This window comes from Bubalus kerabau, chromosome 4 (assembly GCF_029407905.1).
Source record: "Bubalus kerabau isolate K-KA32 ecotype Philippines breed swamp buffalo chromosome 4, PCC_UOA_SB_1v2, whole genome shotgun sequence".
Taxonomy (NCBI): domain Eukaryota; kingdom Metazoa; phylum Chordata; class Mammalia; order Artiodactyla; family Bovidae; genus Bubalus; species Bubalus kerabau.
In genome coordinates, this window is record NC_073627.1 from 56,621,428 (window position 1) to 56,629,647 (window position 8,220).

An 8,220-nucleotide genomic window follows, 5' to 3' on the forward strand; every position below is an offset into this window, starting at 1 on the left:
CCCAGCCTCTCCACCTCCTCACCCCCACCACGTTCCCTGCCTGAGGTGGCAGGTAATGGCCCAGGGAGGACTTAGCGCTTTTTTGGGTTTTTCCTTCTTCCCCTCCCCTTCTCACTCGCTACACACCCAGATTCCTCTTGCAGCCTCTCTCACTTGAGTTGGCGAACCACATCCCCTGGGTGCAGCCCTCCAGCCCCGGTGATTTGTTAAAGACTTTATTCCAAAGAAGTGGTGTTCTCCTTCTGCTTGGAATCCTGGTTAACACAGTAGCTCCTCTACCAACCTCCTTCACTGACGCTCTTTCGAAAAAGGAAGGCAGTGGAAAGCTGCTGTGCCTGGGAGGGGAGGGCAGGGGAGGCATTCAGCTGCCTTGGCCTGGGCTGGCCTTTCCCCCATCTCCTCTGTGTGGAAAGGTCACTGGTTTCAAAGGTCTCGGCAAGTCTGTCCTGAGCTCCCATCTTTCCATCTCTGGATTTCTAGCCCATTCTAACAGTGAGAGGGATTGGTCTGCGGTGAAGGTTGCCTAACGCAGTGGCAGGAATCTCTCAGAGAGCAATTACCTTGAAGAGCCCTCCCTGGAGAACACGTTCTTTTGCTTCCAAATTGGAAAACGCACATGTCATGCCAACGAGTCCAGAGGGCACTTGGACCTTTACCAGCTGAAACGCTAACAGTCTTTAAAGGGAAAGTGAGCAAGGAGCAAGAACAAACTTCTGGCCTCTGGGACAACAGGCAGGTGGCTTTTTAAGAAAAAGCCCAAGATAATAATGAGCTGTGTTGCTGGTGGAACACACTGGCATGTGATTCTAAAATCCATCAGTGATTAAAGTTGCATGCCCAGTCCTTTTCTTTTCCCCTCCAAGAGATTATAGATTTCACTCCCTAGTTCTACAACTCCTTCCTTTACCCCAGAGGTGAATTGTCTATTTCAAAAAAGACTGATGACATCAGAAACCTCCAAAAGTCCATACATAAATGGATAATTTGAATTTCTGAAGGTTAATAATCATATAACAGAATGGCTGAGAATGGTGCCAGATTTCTTTTTAATGTTATTGGCTTTGAGATGCACTGTGTTTTTTTTTTTTTTTTGGAAACAGATTTGTTATCTCTGCTAGGCTTTGCCTAAGACAACACTCCACTTCGCTTTTCACAGGTTAACCCTGATTGGAGTAGTTCAGAGGCGTGCAGACTGGTGAGAAGAAATTGGCTCAGATTAACATTTTGCTTTGTATAAACACAAACTGGATATACCCTCTACAGTTTGCTTGAGAGGTGACTGCAAGCAGCCAAAACTTCAACCAGGATGAGTTAGAGAGAAAAAGTAGATCTTGTAGGAACTGGCCAGGCCTATCACACATGGTTTGGCAGCGAGAACCATGAGCCTGGGGAGATTTGGCCTGGAGAGAATTCTTTATACCAGAGGACATCCAATGACGCTATGTCATTGCTGATGATATTTCGTTCTGGAGAGGCTGCTCTTTGCTTTTGAATCTGATCCTGTTTTTGACTGCTGACAAATTCCATTGGCAGGAAAGAGCAAGGGCCAGGCTTGCTTCTAAACCTCTCAGCAAAATATTTCACTCCCTTTGCTGCTTCCAGAAATGAGTCCCTTTTTTTTTTGATGAACAACAACAAAATCCCTGATTCCCCATTCCCAACAGATCATAGATCTGAGCCCCCAAGTATCTGTGTTTTCACCAAAATGCATTCTAACACAACTTTCTTTTGACTTGGCATTTTGCTTCTCTTTTTTCAGATCGACGTTGTTTCAAAATATTTTCTCAGGGATTTCTTTTTCCCAGCTCAGAGGAAAACAGGGCTAGACTTGGGCTTTAGCAAATTAAAGCAGGTTATTCTTCTCAGAGGAGAGTTAAATGTGTTCCCAGAGAAATGCCAAATGCCACTTTATTTTTGGTTGCTGTTCTCTCAAGAGGGCCTTTTAATAGTTCTTAGAGTACGGATGGTAATCTCTGGAAACAAGATAAATTGGGAGATATTCATCATTCTCCTACTCCTTTCTTTTCTTTTACACTTGAGGCAACTAAATTGGAAGTTGGATGTCATGAATTCCATAGTCTTACTTGGAATTTCCTCCTATTGACACTGAAGTTTTCTTTTTTGTTAGAATCAGGAATATGTAAACCAAACCTCATAACATGGTCTCAAAGTACATTTGAAATGCTTTTTCCCATGGCAGTAACTCTTCCCTTCTCTGGGCTGGTAAAATAAAGCATCTGTAACACTGTTGTTTCCAGTTTCTAAAACCACATTGTGTTTGAATTAGGTTTGGCTGTTCTGGTAGAAATCCCAAACCACCAGTGGCTTGCAATGGACTTTCTCTCTCCTGTGCAAAGAGAGGAGAAACAGTGGAAAAGGGGGGTCCACTCTTCAAAGTTCTCAGTGACCCTGGCCTTTTCCAGGTTGTCACCCCACCAAGCCTAGGCTCTTGTCCTTATGTTCATCATCCTGAATGATTGTACCCATATCACTAGCCGGCAAAGTTAAAAAAAAAAAAAAGAGTTAAAATAAGGCAGAAGGCACTCATTGAAGAAGGTTTCCAGCTACTGCCAAGAGAATGTGCGTGTGTGTACGGGGTAAATCAGAGTCATATCTGACCCTATGAACTGTAGCCCACCAGTCTCCTTTATCCATGAGATTCTCCAGGCAAGAACACTGCAGGGGCTTGCCATGCCCTACTCCAGGGTATCTTCCTGACCCAGGGATTGAACCTGAGTCTCCTGTAGCTAGCTCCTGCATTGCAAGTGGATTCTTTGTCACTGGGACACCAGCAAAGCCCATCAAGAGACTCTTGTGCTGCTTATATCCCACTGGTCAGAATGTCATCACTTAGCTCCAAGGCGGGTTGGAAAATGTAGTCTTTCTTTTTCCTGAATAGCTGCATGCACAGTTAAAAATTATATTTCTAAGGGAATTTCCTGGTGGTCCAGTGGTGATCATTCTGGGCTTTCACTGCCCAGGGTCGGGGTTTAATTCCTGGTTGAGGAGCTAAAAGCCCACGAGTCATGCGGTGCAGCCCTCCCTCCCCACCAAAAAAACCTTCAATTACATTTCTGTGACATACACTCTAAGTCCTATGTTCTTAAATTTAATGTTTCTTATCAATTTTATCTGGAATTTGAATCCCCTTTTGAGATAATGATATGAGACGGTATAAATCAGTATTAGAAATGCCCTATTTTGTAATATTCACACTCTTTTACCAGTAATTTTGCTTTTGGTAGTCCCTACACTAAGTAATTAACTCAAAATTTCAGAAAAGGTTTTAAACGAAAATAGTACTCATTGCATAGTTATATATAATCACACATAATAAAAGGAATCAGAATGCCAAAATATGAGAGATTGATCAAATAAACCATGCAACATGTCCTTAAGGAAATATTATGCATCTTTAAAAAGTTATGTTTACAGGGAATTCCCTGGTCGTCCAGTGGTGAAGACCTGGTGTTTTCACTACTGGAGCCCAGGTTCAATTTCTGGTCAGGGAACTAAGGTCCGTGAACCACATGCTGTGCCAAAAAAAAAAAAGTTTACAATGAATTCACAGTAACTTAGAAAACTGCTTACCCTGTTAAATAAAAATATAGGGATGTAAACTTGCAGTACAGTTACAACTAAGGAAAGGAAAGTGAAGTCGCTCAGTCGTGTCCAACTCTTTGTGACCCCATGGACTGTAGCCTACCAGGCTCCTCTGTCCATGGGGTTTTCCAGGCAATAGTACTAGAGTTGGGTGCCATTGCCTTCTCCAGGGGATCTTCCCGATTCAGGGATCAAACCCAGGTCTCCCGCATTGTAGACAGACGCTTTACTGTCTAAGCCACCAGGGAAGTCCTAACCTATATATAAAAAAGAAACACAGAAAACAAGCAAACAAAAATCAAACATTAAAATCCAAACCCCAGTGGCTTTTTGGTTAAAGAGAATTTTAATGACTGTTTTTCCTGCATTTCTTTATTTTTGCAATTTTTCTTACTTCTTAATATTATATTAGAAGTAATAAATCCATCCTTTTCTTTCGTCTCTCTGCTGTTGCTGCTGCTAAGTCACTTCAGTCGTGTCCGACTCTGTGTGACCCCATAGACGGCAGCCCACCAGGCTCCCCCGTCCCTGGGATTCTCCAGGCAAGAACACTGGAGTGGGTTGCCATTTCCTTCTCCAATGCATGAAAGTGAAAAGTGAAAGGGAAGTTGCTCAGTCGTGTCCGACTCTAGCGACCCCATGGACTGCAGCCTCTCAGGCTCCTCCATCCATGGGATTTTCCAGGCAAAAGTACTGGAGTGGGGTGCCATTGCCTTCTCTGTTCGTCTCTCTCTCTAGGTACCTACATTCTACCCATCTCATCGAGCTCAGTTTAATTCTTCCTCCTACACAAAAGCTTTTCCTGGTCACCCCATGTTTCTTTTGTGTTACTATTATTACCACTTAAAATGGAGAGCCAGCTTTTTTGACTCACCATCATCAAGGGGAGTTCTCTGCTGGAAGAGCTGGGGTCTCAAGGGGGCCAGATGTCCCCTCTCCCTGCTCCTTGGCAGATATGATGCACTGCTATGGTCCAGGCACACTAATCAGATGACACAAAGCATGGGATATGCTTTAAAACAGTTCATTTCAGGGGATGGAGGCTAGAATAGGTGAAATAAATTTGTTCGTGAGTTGATAATTGTTGGAAAAGAGTGATAGATGCATGGTGATTCGTTGTATCATTGCCTCTACTTTTGTTTGAAATTTTCCATTTAAAAAATATATTTACTTAGAATTTGTTCCACGTTCTAAAACTGGCCAGTTATGCAATTTCAACAGTTCATTTAATTAGGGTTTTAACAACTGGGAACAAGGCCATCAGTAAATTTTAAGGCAGGAGGCAAGTGTTATCACCTGCCTCAGTAAGGTCTGTTTCAATTGTAAGTGAAGGAAAATCTGATTCAAAATGGTTTAAACAATTTATTGGATCCCATATATGAGAAGTTGGAAAACACTTCTCACTTCAGCTTGTTAACCTAAAACAATAAACAGCCAGTAATTTTTATCAGCAAAAAAACGGGTTTATTTGGGGGCAGCAAAAATTATAGTTTGTGACATGCAGTTATGGAAAACCACATGCAAGTCCCAGTAAAGCAAAAGAGAGGAAAACTTTTATAAAGGGGAAGGGGAAGTTGAGAGGAACTATTATAAAAGTCTGTTAGAGGAAAACTGGGAGTTTTCTAGAATAGAGGGTTTTCATTGGCTGAGTTGTGGCAGTCTCTCATTGGCTGAGATGTTACCAGACAGTTCAGTTCCGTCCGTCACTCAGTCATGTTCAACTCTTTGCGACCCAATGAACTGCAGTACGTGAGGCTTCCCTGTCCATCACCAACTCCCGGAGCCTACTCAAACTCATGTCCATCGAGTCAGTGATGCCATCCAACCATCTTATCCTCTGTCGTCCCCTGCTCCTCCTGCCTTCCATCTGTCCCAGCATCAGGGTCCTTTCCAATGAGTCAGCTCTTTGCATCAGGTGGCCAAAGACTGGAGTTTCAGCTTCAGCATCAGTCCTTCCAATGAACATTCAGGACTGATTTCCTTTAGGATTGACTGGTTTGATCTCCTTGCTGTCCAAGGGACTCTCAAGAGTCTTCTCCAACACCATTCAAAAGCATCAATTCTTTGGTGCTCAACTTTCTTTATAGTCCAACTCTCACATCCTTACATGATGACTGGAAAAACCATAGCTTTGACTACACAGATCTTTGTTGGCAAAGTAATGTCTCTGCTTTTTGATATGCTGTCTAGGCTGGTCATAACTTTTCTTCCAAGGAGCAAGTGTCTTTTAATTTCATGGCTGTAGTCACCATCTGCAGTGATTTTGGAGCCCCCCAAAATAAGGTCTGTGCAGCCTACGACTGTGGGCAAGAATCCCTTATAAGAAATGGAGTGGCCATCATAGTCAACAAAAGAGTCCAAAATGCAGTACTTGGACACAATCTCAAAAACAACAGAATGATCTCTGTTCGTTTCCAAGGCAAACCATTCAATATCACAGTAATCTAAGTCTATGCCCCAACCAGTAACGCTGAAGAAGCTGAAGTTGAACGGTTCTTTGCAGACCTACAAGACCTTCTAGAACTAACACCCCCAAAAGATGTCCTTTTCATTATAGGAGACTGGAATGCAAAAGTAGGAAGTCAAGAAACACCTGGAGTAACAGGCAAGTTTGGCCTTGGAGTACAGAATGAAGCAGGGCAAAGGCTAGCAGAGTTTTGCCAAGAGAATGCACTGGTCATAATAAACACTCTCTCTTCCAACAACACAAGAGAAGACTCTATACATGGATATCACCAGATGGTCAATACTGAAATCAGATTGATTATATTCTTTGCAGCCAAAGATGGAGAAGCTCTATACAGTCAGCAAAAACAAGACCGGGAGCTGACTGTGGCTCAGATCATGAACTCCTTATTGCCAAATTCAGACTTAAATTGAAGAAAGTAGGGAAAACCACTAGACCATTCAGGTATGACCTAAATCAAATCCCTTATGATCATACAGTGGAAGTGAGAAATAGATTTAAGGGACTAGATCTGATAGATAGAGTGCCTGAAGAACTATGGATGAAGGTTCATGACATTGTACAGGAGACAGGGAGCAAGACCATCCCCAAGAAAAAGAAATGCAAACAGGCAAAATGGCTGTCTGAGAAACAGCTGTGAAAAGAAGAGAAGTGAAAAGCAAAGGAGAAAAGGAAAGATATACCCATTTGAATGCAGAGTTCCAAAGAATAGCAAGGAGAGATAAGAAAGCCTTCCTCAGTGATCAATGCAAAGAAATAAAGGAAAACAATAGAATGGGAAAGACTAAAGATCTCTTCAAGAAAATTAGAGACACCAAGGGAATATTTCATTCAAATATGGGTACAATAAAGGACAGAAAAAGATATTAAGAAGAGGTGGCAAGAATACACAGAAGAACTGTGCAAAAAAGATCTTCATGACCAAGATAATCACGATGGTGTGATCACTCACCTAGAGCCAGACATCCTGGAATGTGAAGTCAAGTGGGCCTTAGGAAGCATCACTACGAACAAAGCTAGTGGAGGGGATGGAATTCCAGTTGCGCTGTTTCAAATCCTGAAAGATGATGCTGTGAAAGTGCTGTACTCAATATGCCAGCAAATTTGGAAAACTCAGCAGCAGCTACAGGTCTGGAAAAAGTCAGTTTTCATTCCAATCCCAAAGAAAGGCAATGCTAAAGAATGTTTAAACTACAGCACAATTGCACTCATCTCACACAGTAGTAAAGTAATGCTCAAAATTCTCCAAGCCAGGCTTCAGTAGTACGTGAACCGTGAACGTCCAGATGTTCAAGCTGGATTTAGAAAAGGCAGAGGAACCAGAGATCAAATTGCCAACATCTGTTGGATCATCGAAAAAGCAAGAGAGTTCCAGAGAAACATCTATTTCTTGCTTATTGACTATGTCAAAGCCTTTGACTGTGTGGATCACAACAAATTGTGGAAAATTCTTAAAGATATGGGAATACCAGGCCACCGGACCTGCCTCCTGAGAAATCTATATGCAGGTCAGGAGCAACAGTTAGAACTGGACATGGAACAACAGACTGGTTCCAAATAGGGAAAGGAGTATGTCAAGGCTGTATATTGTTACCAGGCAAGGAGAATCATTTTTCTTCTTTCTGCAGGTGGTAAAGCAGTGTTACTTCCTGCTGGAGATTCAAGATACCTCTCTCCTGTTGGGATCTGAATTGTTTGCTCATGTACTCATACTCAGTTGCTCAGTGGTGTCTGACTCTTTGCAACCCCATAGACTGTAGCCGTCCTGACACCTCTGTTCACAGGATTTCCCAGGTAAGAATCCTGGAGTGGGTTGCCATTTCCTACCCCACGGGATCTCCCGTTTCTGCTCTCCTGACTCATTTTCGTAGGGTTTCCCTTTATTAGGTTTCACAAGGTGCTGTTTGACCCAGGGCTCAAACGTGCCGTTGCGCTGGCACACTGCATCTGTCTTGGCTCTGCCTTCTGCCAAGTTGGCCTTATCCCTGGACTTCATGCGGTGCTTCCTCAGGCTCACACCTGCTCTGGTTCAAGTCCAGCAAAAACAAGAGAGCAGCAGCTGCTGTGGCCACCCACTCTCCCATAAATACACACACTCACACACACTATATTACATTCATTTCTGTATCCCACCATCACCCAACACCCTC